The sequence below is a fragment of the Lepidochelys kempii genome, chromosome 9, assembly GCF_965140265.1.
Source record: "Lepidochelys kempii isolate rLepKem1 chromosome 9, rLepKem1.hap2, whole genome shotgun sequence".
Classification (NCBI taxonomy): domain Eukaryota; kingdom Metazoa; phylum Chordata; order Testudines; family Cheloniidae; genus Lepidochelys; species Lepidochelys kempii.
The window spans coordinates 102,388,725-102,404,563 of record NC_133264.1 but is presented as its reverse complement, the minus strand read 5'-3'; the positions used below and the strand labels follow the sequence as shown (position 1 = coordinate 102,404,563).

Genomic DNA, 15,839 nt, shown 5'->3' with positions numbered 1-15,839 from the left:
AGTGTGCTGTGGTCCATCTGCTCTGGTGGCAGGCAGGGCCAAGCTGCACTGGCATAGTGGGGGAGAAGCTTGTGCAGTGGCTTTCTACAGTAGGTCTGGTCATCTGTGTGCTGCAGGGACTGCATTCCTGAAGTCTCCTAGCTTTGCCTGAGCCCCTGGAGATGCAGCAGTGCTGTATGCGCTCCATAGCTAGTCAGGACAGAGGGTACTCCTCCCTCCCCTCTCGTGTCCTTTGGTTCCATGGCAATAGGAGCCGATGCACTGTCCCTCCTCGGAAATGACTGCTAGCCCTGCTGCTCTGGCCATCTCTCCCTCCCACAGCAGCACTTCTTCCCTTGCTGTCCAGAACAGCTCTGGCATCTTGCAGCACTCTGCTCAACAGTGCCCAGGGCGTTTGACTCGGACGTGAAAAGGGTTAACTGAACCTACGGGACTTCACTGCAAAAAAAGAGCAACGCTGCCATAGGTGTGTGGGTAGGGGGGGTGCTGGGTAACCTTAACCTCACCTCCCACCACATAGGTTACAGGACAGGAGTGAGTTTAAGGCTTCACTTCTGCCAGGGCAGCCTGCCTTCAAAGAAGGTGGGTGGGCAAGTGAGTTGTTCTGGATCCCTGGAATAGCACAAGCCAGGCAAACATTTCAGCAGGAGGCTTTCTGAAAAGACAGAGTCAAAGCTGTGCAGGGACTGATGACAATGTGGAAGCAGCTGCTTCTTTCCTATGCTGATTATCTACCCTTTGGGCCAGACAAGCTGTAAGATGTAAACCAAGCAGATCCCACTGGATTCTATCACTTCTGAACAGAACTGGGAGAAGGGGCGGGGAGAGGGGTTTGGGGTTTTTTTTGGCAGTGTAGGTGCTGAAAAACAGCAGTTTTGGTCAACCTTAAATTATTTGCAAATAGGTCTAATTTGCCAAATAGTTTTGACTGAAGTGGGAAAACTCAATGTTTCTGGAAACTTCAGCTCTCCGCCCAGTAGCAGCCCAGCCCAAAAGGCTAACAGTGTTAGGGCCTATTAGGAAAGGGATAGAAATCCATGATGTGCCCACACCTTGAATACTCTGTCCAGTTCTGGTTGCCCCATCTCTGAAAAGGTACAGAGAAGGGCAACAAAGATGATCAAGGGTATGGAAAGGCTTCCATGTGAGGAGAGACTACAATGACTAGGTCAGTTCAGTTTAGAAAAGAGATTAAGGGGTATATAATACAGATGTGTAAAAAATGAACAGAGAAGTTTTATATACCATCTCCCACAATACAAAAACCAGGGGTCACCCAATTTAATAGGCGGCAGCCTTAAGGCAAACATGAGGCAGTACATTTAGACACCATGCACACATAACCTGTGGAACCCATAGCCAGGGGATGTTGTGATGGCCAAAAGTATTAACTGGGCTAAAAAAAAAAAAGATAAATTCATGGAAGATAAATCCACCAATGGCTATTGACTAATACAGTCAGAGATGTGACCCTAAACCTCTGATTGCCAGGAGCTGGGAGGAGAAGACAGGGGGCTCATTCCTATTGCCCTCGTCTGTGCTCCCCGTGAAGGCCTGGTACTGGCTCCTGTCAGACAGAACCCTCGATGGACCATTGGTCTAACCCAGCATAGCCAATCTCATGTTGCGGTTTCAGTAATGTCAACTTTTTTATTTGCCCTGAAACTTTTCAATGCAGGGCATTTGTCAGAAAAACGATGCTGGAGCTCTCTCATCACCTTTAACTCTGAGGTGGGGGTCCCTGCTGGCAACTTGTAACAGTCATTAGGCCGGTGAGTGATGTAGCCTGGAGGATAGACTTGCCTAGGATCTGGGAGACACAAGCTCACAGTAGCATTAAACTGTTTAATCAGGCGAGACTGAGAAATACCCCAGGGGCACTAAGGCACTCCCACGATGCAGGAGCCCCAAGTTCAAATGCCTTGTGTACATCAGCCAGAAGGTAAAAGTGACCCTGGGTCTTCTGTAGCCTAGGAGCATAAAAAAACCATGGTTCTAAGAGAGGTCCTCTTCTCCTCCCCACATCATGATTTTGTGAATCTAGTCCTTTGCGGATAATACATGAAATCAACATGAAAGTTTCAGGTTGAAACAAAATGTTTCATGTTGACCCACCTCTAAATATTGACATTTATTTGCTGTAAATCTCTGAAAAATTGCCATTTTAGTTTGGCATGAATTTTTTTTCTCATTACTAGTGGAGGAGGAAAGAATACACAGCTCTTCTTCTAGCTCTGAGGCTGCAATTAACAAACCAAACTTCTGTGGGACTCAGTTGGTTACTAAAGCTGTGTCCACGCTGCCACTTTTGGTGCTAAAACTTTAGTCATTCAGGGGTGTGAAAAAACAGCCCTCTAAGTGACAAGTTTTAGTGCAGGAAAGCATCAGTGTAGACCATGCTTCATCGCCAGGAGCCGCGTTCCCGGTAATAAAGCTACCACAGCCTGTGCAGGGTGGGTTTTTTTAATCACCGGGAGAGCTCTCCCCCGGTGACAAAGCGTGTCTACACTGCCCATGTTTCAGAGTAGCAGCCGTGTTAGTCTGCATTCACAAAAAGAACAGGAGTATTTGTGGCACCTGAGAGACTAACCCATTTATTTGAGCATGAGCTTTCGTGAGCTACAGCTCATTTCATCGGCTGCCTTCAGTGGAAAATATCCGATGAAGTGAGCTGTAGCTCACAAAAGCTTATGCTCAAATAAATGGGTTAGTCTCTCAGGTGCCACAAGTCCTCCTGTTCTTTTTGTACTGACCCCGTCATAGCACGGCCGCAGCAGCACTGTAACGGGGGCAGTGTAGACATACCCTAAGTGGCTCTGGCAGTATTTTAAATGCCCAAGCACTCAGCTTAGCCTGCTTTTTAGTTCACCATGAGGTGCTCAGAGGCTTGAAGATATTAGCATAGTCACTCATTACCATCACAGCAAGAGATCATAGAATATCAGGGTTGGATGGGACCTCAGGAGGTCATCTAGTCCAACCCCCTGCTCAAAGCAGGACCAATCCCCAACTAAATCATCCCAGCCAGGGCTTTGTCAAGCCTGACCTTAAAAACTTCTAAGGAAGGAGATTCCACCACCTCCCTAGGTAACGCATTCCAGTGTTTCACCACCCTCCTAGTGAAAAAGTTTTTCCTACTATCCAACCTAAACCTCCCCCACTGCAACTTGAGACCATTACTCCTTGTCCTGTCCTCTTCTACCACTGAGAATAGTCTAGAACCATCCTCTCTGGAACCACCTCTCAGGTAGTTGAAAGCAGCTATCAAATCCCCCCTCATTCTTCTCTTCTGCAGACTAAACAATCCCAGTTCCCTCAGCCTCTCCTCATAAGTCATGTGTTCCTGACCCCTAATCATTTTTGTTGCCCTTTGCTGGACTCTTTCCAATTTATCCACATCCTTCTTGTAGTGTGGGGCCCAAAACTGGACACAGTACTCCAGATGAGGCCTCACCAGTGTCGAATAGAGGGGGACGATCACCTCCCTCGATCTGCTCGCTATGCCCCTACTTATACATCCCAAAATGCCATTGGCCTTCTTGGCAACAAGGGCACACTGCTGACTCATATCCAGCTTCTCGTCCACTGTCACCCCTAGGTCCTTTTCCGCAGAACTGCTGCCTAGCCATTCAGTCCCTAGTCTGTAGCTGTGCATTGGGTTCTTCCGTCCTCAGTGCAGGATCCTGCACTTATCCTTATTGAATGATGAGCAATGTCTCTACTTTTGCTCCATTAACAGTGGCCCTCCTGTTAGTCAGAGGGAAGGCAAGGTTCCACCATGTTTCTATTGCCCTACGGCGTTACAAAAGGCTGGGGCAACCTTCCCTACTTCCAAGGACCTGACTCAACCTCTCTAACATATTCAGATTCTCTCATCTGAAGGGGGAAAAGTTTAAGGTAATGGGCTTGTACTTTCCTTGAACCAGCAACTGTGGATTTAATCTGAGCTACACCAGGAAGCTTTCTAGGCTACATGCTGACCACTGATTAAACAGCAAGCATGTGAGTCCCACTTCTGCCTCCTCCTCTAGCAGGAGTGAAGAACAGTAGCTCCTCTTAACTAAAAGGACAGTGGCAGTTACAATAGTCACTTCAAATTCCTGGCTGCTGCTGTTTTGTGTAGTCACTAACCTCATTGCAAAGTAGGTAACGAACCCTCCCCTTCTAGTGGGGCCTAGTTCCTGCTTGCTTTACACTCATGTCAGGCACCACAGAACCAGACCCCAAGACCTGGCCATGGCATTCACAGCTCTGCTAGCCTTAGCCTTTCCCAAGTATGGGCATCCCCTCTTACTCAGCTGGGAGCTGTAGACTTTTAGTCTGTTAATCCCTGTTCAGCAGCTAGTGTTTTTTGCATGTGTAAGCATTTGCCCAGGGCGGGAGGCATTCATGAGAAGTCAGTCAGGGAACTTTTGGAATCACTAAGGAGCTTAGTGATTGAAGTGATCAGAAAGCTGCTTGAGTGCGGCTGCCCATTCACCAGCAGGTGGCACCCTAGCCCCACAACTGTCCTCTTACACAGGCTGCACAGCTGTGGCATGTGCCCCTGGGCTGGTTCCCCCCAGGGCCCCTGGCAGGGAGGGAGACCAAGAGATTGGCACCTGACTGATTAAACCAGACGCTCCTCCCCTCAACCCTTGAGCTGTAGCAGAGGAATGTTCTCTCCGGGGTCTGTTTTCAGAAACACCTTCGGTTCTGCTGCAGAGGGAGGAGGCAGGGCGGCACTCCAGAGCAGTGGTTCTCAACCTGTGGTACAAGTATCCCTAGGGATACACACAGGTCTTCGGGGGCGGGAGACGGGGGGACATCCACTCAGCTAGCTATTTGCCTAGTTTTACAACATAAAAAGCACTAGGGAAGTCAGTACAAGCTAAGATTTCAGAGAGTCAATTATTTGTTTATACAGCTCTGTGCTATACACTGAAATGTAAGTACAATATTTATACCCCAATTGATTAATAATGATATGGTGAAAGTCTCATGTTGCACCCCCATGCCTAAATTCCATAAGTAAGCAGGTCCATGCTGATTATTGCACTATTGCTGCCAAAAGTGAGACAGCAGATCCCATGGCCCACAGCTGTGAGCTCAGCTGCCACTCACTGTCTCTTCTAAAGCATAAAGCAAAAAGTACCATCACTCCCTCATTTGGGATTCAGGCCATCAGGGCCCATGAGCCATGGGGGCAATGCACAGAGCAGTTGCCAGCCTAGTATGATTCCTTCTCACTGCCTTGTGCACACAGCTGTGTTGGCAGAGGCAGGTGAGAGCTGCTTTGTAACAGTGGAGTGTTCCCAAGTTTTCTGGTGGGAGGAATGGTATGCACTAGTCCACGGAGAGCAACAAACAGTACTGGAATAGTTAGTGTCCACAGCTAGTCCATGGCCCCATTACAGGACAGGTTTGGGTACAGCTCTTGCAATAGCAGGAGTACTAAAGATGTAATGGAAATGGGGACACCGTTCAAGCAGTACCCTGCTCTAGGTCAAATTTCCTCCCCTTCTCCATTTACACTGACCTGCACTTAGCCTCTCACCAGATGCTGTGGCCAGGAAGCAGAATAAGGCAGGTGGAGTGCCCCCTCCTGGCACTTCTCACAGGTTGCATGCTCTCTACCCCAACAACTTCTAGCCCCACTTTCCTCTGGAGGCAGCAAGGGAGGGTCAGGGGTGAAAGTAACTTAACGGACTTATCGGTATCGGTACGCAGGGTGACACGGGTGAGGGGGGCAACTCTGGGCCCCTAGAAGGGGCAGGGCTGGGGCCAGACTCCCCTAGCCAGCCCTTCAGTGCTGCCCAGCCCCTTAATTTGCCAGGCTGTGAGGCAGTTGCCCCTTTTGTGCCCTCCCCATCAGTGGCCTTGCCCATACAGTTGGCTGTGTACCAGCTTTCTTACCAGTATGCCATACTGGCTTACTTTCACCTCTGGGGAGGGCAGGACATTTGTTCAACCTCATGCTGCAGTATTTAAAACAATCTCTAATTAGGGATTAGGATGAGCCCTTGAGGGTGGGTGTTATCCCACATCTGCTAAGTGGGGTTCTTACACCTTACTCGGAATCATCTGGTGCTGTTCACAGAGGGGTCACTGGGCTAGATGGACCTTGGCTTTGATCTAGTCTGGCAGTACATATGTGCCTAAAATAAGACTAGGCCCAGGTGAGAGCTGCCTCCCACCGAGCTGCTCAGCTCTGGACTGGAGGGTGGGAGCCTCATGAACAATGTCAGTCTGAGTGTTGTTATAAACAGACAAGACTCTAGCTCAGAGGTATAAAGCCGGGCAAGCTAGGGTGACAAAGCATCTAAAATACCCATTCTCATTTCAACCATCTGCCTTGTATTCCCTCCATGTGCCCTGCTGTGTTCTGTCCCAGTTTAATGTAGCCACCTGGCAGTAGATTAGCCTTCCCAATTAAAGTCTTAAATAGAGCTTTTCCTTTAGCACAGCACATCTGACGCTGCGTTTGGTCATGCAGGGGGAATGCCCCCCTCAGAGCAGAAATAGCTAATGCTCATTTAAAGGCCACTCAGCAGCCTGTGTGCTGCAACTGGGAGACACCCACCCCCATTAATGTCAGTGACACTGTTATCCTTGGGTTTGAGCCAAAATTGTAGGAGAAATGCACCCATATGATGCTCATTGGCTGGAATGGAGCAACCAGCCCCTGCCACCAGTAGGCAGCTGCAGGACAGAGAAGGTCCCCTTTCAGAATTCTATTTGCATTAATTATTGTAACTCTTGGTATTCTTGTTATCCATATAAATGTCCAGTCATACTCAGTCTAAATTCTTTGGTCCAGTGACATTCTGTAGCAGTAAGTTCCACTAATTGGTACATGAAAAAGTATTTCCATTTATTGGTTTTGAATTTCCCACCATTTAATTTAATGTCTCCTGCCTCCTGTATCATGACAAATAAGTCCATCCACCTTCTCAAAGATTTATTATTTCATATACTTTTATCATTTCTTTTTACCCTCTCCTTTCTAAGATAACCAATCTTTCCAGTCTCTTTGGATTTAAGTTTTCCTCTGACCTCCCCCACACCCCTTAATTCTGCAATAACCTTTTCACAATAGGGTGACTAGTACCATGCACAGTACCAGCTGAGGGCGTACTATTTTAAGGCCAGAAGGGACCATCCAGACCGACTTCCTGCATAACTCAGGCCAGAGACTTTCCACCAGCACTTCCTCCAGCAAACCCAGAACTTCTCACTGAGCTGGAGCAGATCTTTGCCTTTCTAAATCTTCATGTGAAGACTTCAAGCAATGGAGAAGCCACCATGTCCATCAGCACATTGCTCCAATAGATAATTTCCAACACCTAAATTGCACCTTGTTCCTAGTATGAACTGATCAGGCTTCCACTAGAGCTTGTTCTGCCTTTGTCTGCTGAATTAAAGAACCCTCTGAAATGAGAAATCTTCTCCCTACATAGGTACTTCTGGACTACCATCAACTCACTGCTTAAACTTCTATCTGATGAAGCTCAGTCTATTGAACATCTTTAGTCTCACAGTCAGACAGATTTTCCAGACTCTGTGATTTCCAGACTCTGTGACTCTGTGTGCTCTTTCCTGACCTTCCAATTTGTCAATATTTTTAAGTTGTGACCCCATAACTTGACACCGTATCCCAGTAAAAGCCACAGTAGTGCTGTATACAGTGGTAGTAACATCTCATCACTCCTAACTTTTTTTTGACCTGCATATACATCTTAACATCAGTGGCTAAGAGCAAACATGCATGGTCCTGGGAGCTCATAGTCCCTTGGTTTCCACCATGACCTGTAAATCCCTTTGAGTCACTGCTATCCAGGATGCAGTTCCCATGCTGTGTGGCCTACGTCCTTTGTTCCTAGATGCAAGATCTTGCACATGGCTGTGTCTCATAGGTATGGTCGTGGGATAGCTCCAAGCCCACAGGAACTGACATCAGCAGGTGCTCCCTGGCTGGAGCCCGAACAATGGAACAGCCATCCTCTTTTTGATGACTGTGCTGGTGGCATATGCTGCAGAGATGAGCTTGCTCCTGAAGTGCTTGGCTACCCTAAGCAAGCCTCAGCAGCTGCTGCGGGAATGGGTGACCAGAAGGCAGAGAGACTAGGAACCCTTTAGTTTGTACACTTAGAGTTAGAATCCCCAGGAATTGCTGACACTGGTGGAAGCTGCCTGATCCGAGTCCTGAATACAGGTAGGGTGGGAAGCAAGAATAAGGTGGGCTATTTCCTGTACTCTGATTAGGAAGGGACTGGTGGTGAGTGGCTCCTACCTTTGGGATGGTTTCTACACAAGATGAGCCCTTCAATTATTGCATCCCTTCAAAACTGTCTAGGAGCCAGCAGCACCATTTGCCCTTACACCCAGCCTGTGGGAGCAGTGCGGGGGAGCTCCTCACACAGCATCCTGGGAGTCTCAGGGCAGCATCCATGCACTGCCTCTTCCACCTCAGGCTGGCGCAGGGACATTCAGATCAGAGTGCACAGCCCCAGCAGCCAGCTGAAATCAGAACATGAGCTGGGTCTCACCAGCAAAACAGACACCAGAAACTGCACGAGACACAGAGCAAAGGATTACAGATCTTTATTTGTCAAACTTTCCCCCTAGTCTAGCACATTCTACACAGTCTCACTAGCACAGATGGAAACAGAGCCTGTAATAGTTCGGAAATCACCAGGAGAGCAAACAAAAAGCAGAGATTTTAAAAGTACAAAACTTCATGAGAAATGACTGAACGAGAGTGCAGCTGGGGCAGGTGTGGGAACCTATGCCAGCTGGTGCTGCCTACGCTGTGGGAACGGGGGGCCTGTGCCAGCAACAGAGAAACCCTGCTTGTGAGCAACAGGCTGACACTCTTAGCATGTTGGTGCAGGCATCCCACCATGAGAGCAAAGAGGCTGGGGCCATCGTCCAGAGGGAGTGGAGAATGACTACAATACTGTCCTGGAAAGAGTAGATCATGGGACCATTTCCTATCTTTGCAGTATAATGAAAAAGCCTCCTTCCAAACTGATGCACCCTCCAAGCATCTAAATCCCCCTCTAGGCACTGCTGGTGCTTCACCATACAGCACTCAGCTGATTGCAAACATCCCCAAGCTACATGCCATGAAACATGCTGTCAATAGCCTTCGCAAGACCACCATGAACACAGCTCTGCAAGGAGCTGCTTCACCCTCTTGGCCTTTTATACACCTGGGCTCCCTCCTTTCACCTCAGCACCAAGGTGTGTATCAGTCAGTCACTGACACCACCCATTTCTGTCAGCACAATGACTAAATCAGACTGTCCCATGCAGAACCTCTTCCCCTTAGGATGTACCCTGGCACAGGGAGTGAAGTAGCCTGGGTGCTTTGAGAGGGATCCCTTTTCCCACAGAACGTGTTACTGCAGGTGGAGAGGAGGGGTGGCAGTGGGTTCCATGCACTGACGGATTATCACAAGGACAGACCTCTCCACGAAATCCATCTTTTAGGCTACGTCTATGATTACAGCAGCATGCAGAGTACAGGCACTACCCATGTAGCTACATGGCACATGAAAGGCTTTGGCAATAGGGAGCTCCCAGAGCCTTTCCCCACAAGAACCTTTCCCTGCAGTGGGGAGGTAGCCAGACACTACACTGCTAAAAACAGCAATGTAGACATGGGAGGCACTGCTTCAGTGTGTAGAAACATGTAGGGTATACACCCTGGGCATTCAGGGTACTCTAGATGCCTAAACTCTCTCTCTCACCATTCACACTGCTATTTAGACCCATGCCAGCGGGATGCGCAGTGTCTGTACTCAACATGGTACCATCCATATAGACACAGCCTTACACAGTGGATCAAGGATTTAATTTATCATCATCAAGCTTTTCAATGTAATCACAACACCAATCCATTTTCCTACCTCAGATGGAGTTTGGGTAGGGGGAAGAGACCTGAACCCCAAACTATCCCACTCATGCTCATGTCCCACAACTATAAACGATGGATCCAAACTCTCACTTTATTTTTATCAGAAATAAAGCAACAAGGCTCAAGACAGTCCTTTCAGAGCTACTGCATCAGACTGGTATGAGTGCCTCTGCCTTTTGAGGCCCCCCCAGGTCCACGCTGCAATGCACAGGGACTTCTGAGGGCAATACCACCTGGAGCAGGACAATAAATAAGCAACTAAATTTAAAAATAAGAATTCATGGCCTAAATAAAATCTTTCTAGGCATTTCCTTTGGAAAAGCTGATTAGTGCTGCATGCTTCTAGTATGCACATCATTTATAAGATACACGGTCTCCAGAACCCTCCCTCTGATTTAGTTTCTCGTCAGGATGGTTTGTTTGCTAATTTAAAGACAGTGTAGCATGAAGTGACAACCTGACAAAGGGGAGAGTGAAGGGTTCCAATAAGCTTTGGCTATTCAGAGTTGTTAGCGACAGTAAGACTAGGGCCACTTGAAGGTATCACAGATCCAGAGTGCCTCAAGGAGGCTGCTGAACGCAGGTGTACACAAAGGCAATGGGTTTGCCTCTTGCTGGCTCCACAGGCCGATAGTGCACAGAATCCTTCGTGGCACTGAGCAGCTCGACACTATGAACAACTGTGGTTGAATCCAGGAATGGAATAATTAAGTGTGGCCTGAGCTCAACTGGCCTATAAGGATGAAGAGACACCACACAGCACTGTACTGTATCAGGCCTTGTGCTTACAGCCCTGCATCCCCTACCAGCTAACTCTCTCAGGCATGCACCCAGAAGGACAGGGCCACCTCAGAACATAGCTGTCCCCCACCCACACTATGTAAAGTGATTCTATACATGGAATTCTCCACCAGGCCCTACATCAGAATGAGGGCTGGACGCTTCACTACAGGTTACCCACAAGCACTTGGGACAATGCTCAAGGCTACAGGAGTACAATATTTATGGACAGAGCTAGTCAGAAGTTTGGAAAAGGGCATAAGAGGCTCAACTGCCAGATTCTTCCTCCCCTTGCCCTCATCCATTCCCATTCACTAGATCCACCACTCTGCCCTTGTACAGGAGAAGGGCTGATTTGCCTTTAAATGGAGTGCCACCTTCACAGTAGGCTGAGCCCTGCTGCTTTTGGCTCCACTGGAAGTCTCCCATACTGGCTTTCTTAACACCTATGAGCAACCGAGTGTGAACCTCAAACACTGCCGTTTGCTGCTGCAGTGAGGAGATGGAAAGCAAACCCTGAACGGGCCAGAGACAGCGGCAGGACACAAGCACCACCATCTGTTCTGCCCCCTGCAGATGAGGCTGCCAAAATGCTTAGCTACCAGGGAAGATACCGAGAGATAAACCATTTGTGCCTATGCCCGATGCAGCTGTATAGGGACGTGCTGTAGCATTACTGGTCACTTCCTGCTGTGGCCGTCTCCGGGTGGAGCAATGGAGAGTCTGGCTGAAGTTCGGGTTCCAGACACCAGGAAGAGGCGGCAGCAGCAGCGAGGCTTGGAGTCTGCTTCTCAGTGGGCATTTAACTCCCTAAGGGACAGGTCTCAGTCCACCCTAAGTGCAGTAAGTGCTCTGTGAGAGTATCCCAGTGAGAGACGGTACAGCAAGGGTCCAGCAGGGAGAGGTAGCAGCTACAACAAACTCCATCTCTTAAAGCCAGTGAAGCAGCAATTCCAGTGACTCTCGCTAGGCCTGACTGCAGCTCGCTCCTAGAGCTACAATGGGTCAAGGCAAGACACATTTGTGAGAAAAGCCACCTAATTGCCTAGCTCCCAGGAGTGCAATATCAGTGCACAGACCCCATGGCCCACAGGCTGTAACAGGCACCCAAGTGGGTTAGTGCACTAACATGCTGCTGTTTGAACTGGACAACTTGAAAGAAAGCTCTAAAGCAGACTGCTTACAACGCACAGATATGCTCACTAATGGCTCTGGCTTGCACTGGGTTTGTAGGTCTGAGGTACTGGTAACTAACAGTACAGTCCTGCGCCTTTAGGCTTTGTCTTCGCTGCTGACTAACCACAGCGTAAGCCACCATGGGTCACTGAACACATGCTAGCCTAACCAACTAACGCACAAACACATTGTCAATGTCAGCACGCTGTGTCACACCCCCACTGGTGCTCTATGTGGCTGTGAGAAGCAATACAGCTAACGTGGGCACTATCCTGAGATTCATAGTGCCACAACTCACTGCATTGTTCTATTCTCACATTCACAGGGTGTCTACCCACGCTGGCGATTGCAGGAGTAAGTGGTCTAGGCCCGGGAAATTCACTGGTGGCATTAACCATGCTGGTATGGTGGGTCAGGTGTCCAAGGAAAGGATCCAGCTTGCCCTAATAATCAGACCATCAGCCACTGTTCTTTATGAAGGCAATGTGCACAATTAGTGCACAGGACAGGATGCCCGGGGCTTGTGGGAAGGGATTGGAGGACTATCATCTATCAGTTGCGCTGATTGACCATGGCTAAATGTTTTCACTGCCATTACCCCAGTTTAGCAATGCATGGGATAAGCTAACTCCAGGTCTGCCTATTGTTCGGAGTGTGATGGTTGCATTACCAGACAGTACAGCAAGATGTATGTGGGTGTGAACCCAGGGCATGTTACTGTGAAAACGCACACCTGAACTCAAGTCTTCAGTAAAGAGAAAGCCTTAACGCAGTTTCCAATGAGTGTTCCCCAAAAGGATCTAGTGGCAGATGAGGCTCAAGGCAAGACTGCTCCAGAGGCCTCATTTTGGGTGGCCAGACATACCATTCTTGTTCAGGTCTCCCGTAGTTCTAGTGAAACCCTGAAACAACATGCAGAGAAGGCAGCAAAGCAATGCAAACTTTCAGCACCTCACCACATAAACCTTCTGCAAGAAGTCTCATCTACCATCTGCAGAAAGAATGCTGGAGACTTTCTGCATTAACAAATCGGATAGAACACTGCAAAGAATTATCCCCTCCCCCAAATCCTACCATCGCAAACACCCAAAAGCTGAAAGACAACTGCCAGCTGACGCTCATAGCCCCTTCAGGTCCTGGCCAGGACAAAAACTGTCCACAGGTCAGAACCCCAATCAGACTCCTCCAGCATTGCCTACAGGACTAGAATTAGCAAGTAGTAGCAGAAAAACTTCAGTAACAAAAGGAAAAGCTATAGAAACAAGGACAACCAGGTTGTCAGCTACTAAAGCGGACTGAACTCCTGGCCTCAAAATAGTGGGGGACGAAGGTTGCACAGAGTGTCAGCAGGCCTGGCTCAAATCAGCTTCCCTCATTAAGAGGTTAGGGAACCTAAGCCTCTGAAGCATCAGCCACAGCCCAGCTACTCTAGGGCTTACCATACCCAGCTTATCCCCTGTTAATGATTAGCCAAGAGCACAAGGTTAGGGGATACTTAGTGGGAGTGTTCAATCACATGGCCAGAGAGTGATCTGCAGCAGTCTGATTTCTGTAAACACCTCTCCCATTTGATTTGAAGAGTGTGGCTATTCCCCAAACACTCTGAAGTGTCTCCCCCACCCCTTCCCAAACTGTATTCACACTCCATAACCCCAAGCTTGTTCCCAGCCTCACTGTAGTGTTCATGTGGTATCAACAGGATAAAGCTGCAGAAAAAAAAGTGAATAATCTTGTTTCTCAATTTAAATATATATATAAAATATATATATTTTAAAAGGTTTAGAAAAAGCTTCTAATTTGTAGCTAGTTTTACACATAGATTACAAGAAGTGTACAACTCCCTCCTCACACAGTTCCGAACTGGGGGGCCTGCCAGTTCTTCCCCCAATCAGACACATAATTGAATGTCAAGTGTATTTATTCTCAGCGCGGCTTTGAAAGGCAAATCTGCCATTGGTACCACCTTCTTAGAGGGAGAGATACCCAGTAAGCCAAGGGAGACATGTGGTTACATTGGCTTTCAATATAGAAAGCCCTTAGATTAGTAAAAAAATATTTCATCTATAGAAAATGCCCTTCTGAAAAGCAACCAGGGCTCTGTTAAGGCCACACCCAGGCTTCCCCTTTCTCTGCTGTATCAAGACAGCCCAGAAACAAACTCCCAAAGATGTTTTGGAGTCCCAGCAACAGCAATCAGCACCTGTGTCTACTTTCCAGCAGCCTGCTGTAACAGGAAAGTGCTTAGAACAGCACAGGACTTCTCTAGAACATGCTACGCATTCAACGGGCCCAGTTGGCACAGTGAAATTAAACTGTATGTCCTCCTCTTCTGCCTAGGTGAGCAAAGGGAAGCCTCCCTGGCTGCCACCCGCCCAACCCTTCAGATGGGTGCAGAATGGTAGGGTACTTTGAAACCAATCCATCTGGCACCCTACCCTATTCCTAATAGGCTTCTGCCAAGAGGCTCCTTCCAATTCTTCTAAAAGTCTGTGGAGTACAAGCACAAGGCTGGTGGCTGAAGGAAGAGGCCCAGCTACTCCATCCCAGAGGGCAAGGTGGGGACAGAATAGGCCCCTTCTGACAGCCCGAGACATTGGGCGAACTGCTGCTATGGCAGAGATAAGGCAGCCTCCAACACATCCACCGTTTGTGTGGGATAACGCTGTTGTCTGGCATAACAGCCTTTGGCCAAGCTTGGGGATTTTCACCAGAGCTCCTCTTCGAATGTGCACAGCCCCGGGGCTTCTGCAGAAGATCCATGGCAGGTCAGGATTTTTAGGAAGAGAAGCAGCACACAACAGGATTTTTTTCAAAACTCTTCCTATTGCAACCAGGTGCAGATTTGCCCCCTTCCTCCCAGGTGGGCAGTTCTGTCTGCCCCAGGCATGGCGTGCAGAGAAGCTGTGTCCAGTGCGCTCTGTTTTTTCAGACTCTGCCAGGGGTGGGAAGCGAAGTCAGGACCCAACATTCAGAAACCTGAAGGACACTAGGAAGAAGAAAAACAAAGCAGGTGGTTAGATCTCAGCCTCAAATGGAGCTGTGGACAGAAACGATTTGGGGGTAATTATCATTAAGCAGAAGCATCCTATTCCAGTTGGGGATGCACACGCTGAGGAACCTCTGTAGGGGAAGAGATTTCACACCAATGCAGGGTGAAGTATACAGCAAGACCCTGTCCACACTCAGAGCGGGATTGAGCAGAGGGGAAAGCAAAGGGAACAACACAGGGTCTCAAAAGTGAGTGCTCCCCAGAGGAGCTAAAGCAAGACTGCTTAGCCTGAAGAGCTTTGCTTAAGGAAGGGTCCTGATAACACTAGAACTAGGAGGAGAAGCAGCCAGACTGGAAAGTCACTCTTCCCTTTTGGGCAGCCACCAGAGTTAACTGCAAGAGAAACAGACTGTGGCTGAGCATGGGTCTCTTGGGCCCTGCACACCAGGAAGAGCCTTTCACCTGCACGGCCACTTTAAGAAGCTCTGTTTGAACACATCAAAAACTACAAATGCACATTTCGGACTACAGTGAAAAGACCAGTCTTACAGGAAAACCTTCCCAGGCTTGGTCCCTCACCATAGCCACAGCATCAGCCTACAAGCAGCCAAAAGAGGAAGAACAGCTCCTTCTAATAACCCTTTGGAATAGTTAATCAATGGCTAAGAGAGAAAGATTAGGATGGGAACCTCCACTTGTGAGCTTTTGACCTGCTTCAGAAGGCAGTGTCAAAACGCCAGTGGAGCACATGGAGGACTGACTTGTAAAGCCATCCAAGCAACACCAGCATTGCAGCATCTAACAACAGCACGGTGGAGACAACTGTGGGGGGTGGGAGGGGATGTTACTCATTTCTGTATAGGGAACAAAGGTACAAGAGTGAGCAGCCCCGGGAAAAGCACAAAAGCAACTGAGCAGACTCCTCTTTGAAGTTCGGGGGGGGGGAGGGGGGGAGGAGTACGTGTCAAAACCCAGCCTGGCGAGCAAGAGAGA

The 15,839-nt window shown here is 48.6% G+C and overlaps 1 protein-coding gene across 1 annotated transcript in view; it reads right to left on the bottom strand.

The window, feature by feature from the left end:
• Positions 1-8,567: 8,567 nt before the first annotated feature.
• FOXO4 (forkhead box O4) overlaps positions 8,568-15,839 on the bottom strand; it is a 31,094-nt gene continuing 23,822 nt past the window's right edge. Inside the window, 1 exon segment of the mRNA XM_073358640.1 lies at positions 8,568-14,843. The gene's annotated coding sequence lies outside the window, so the exon portion shown is untranslated.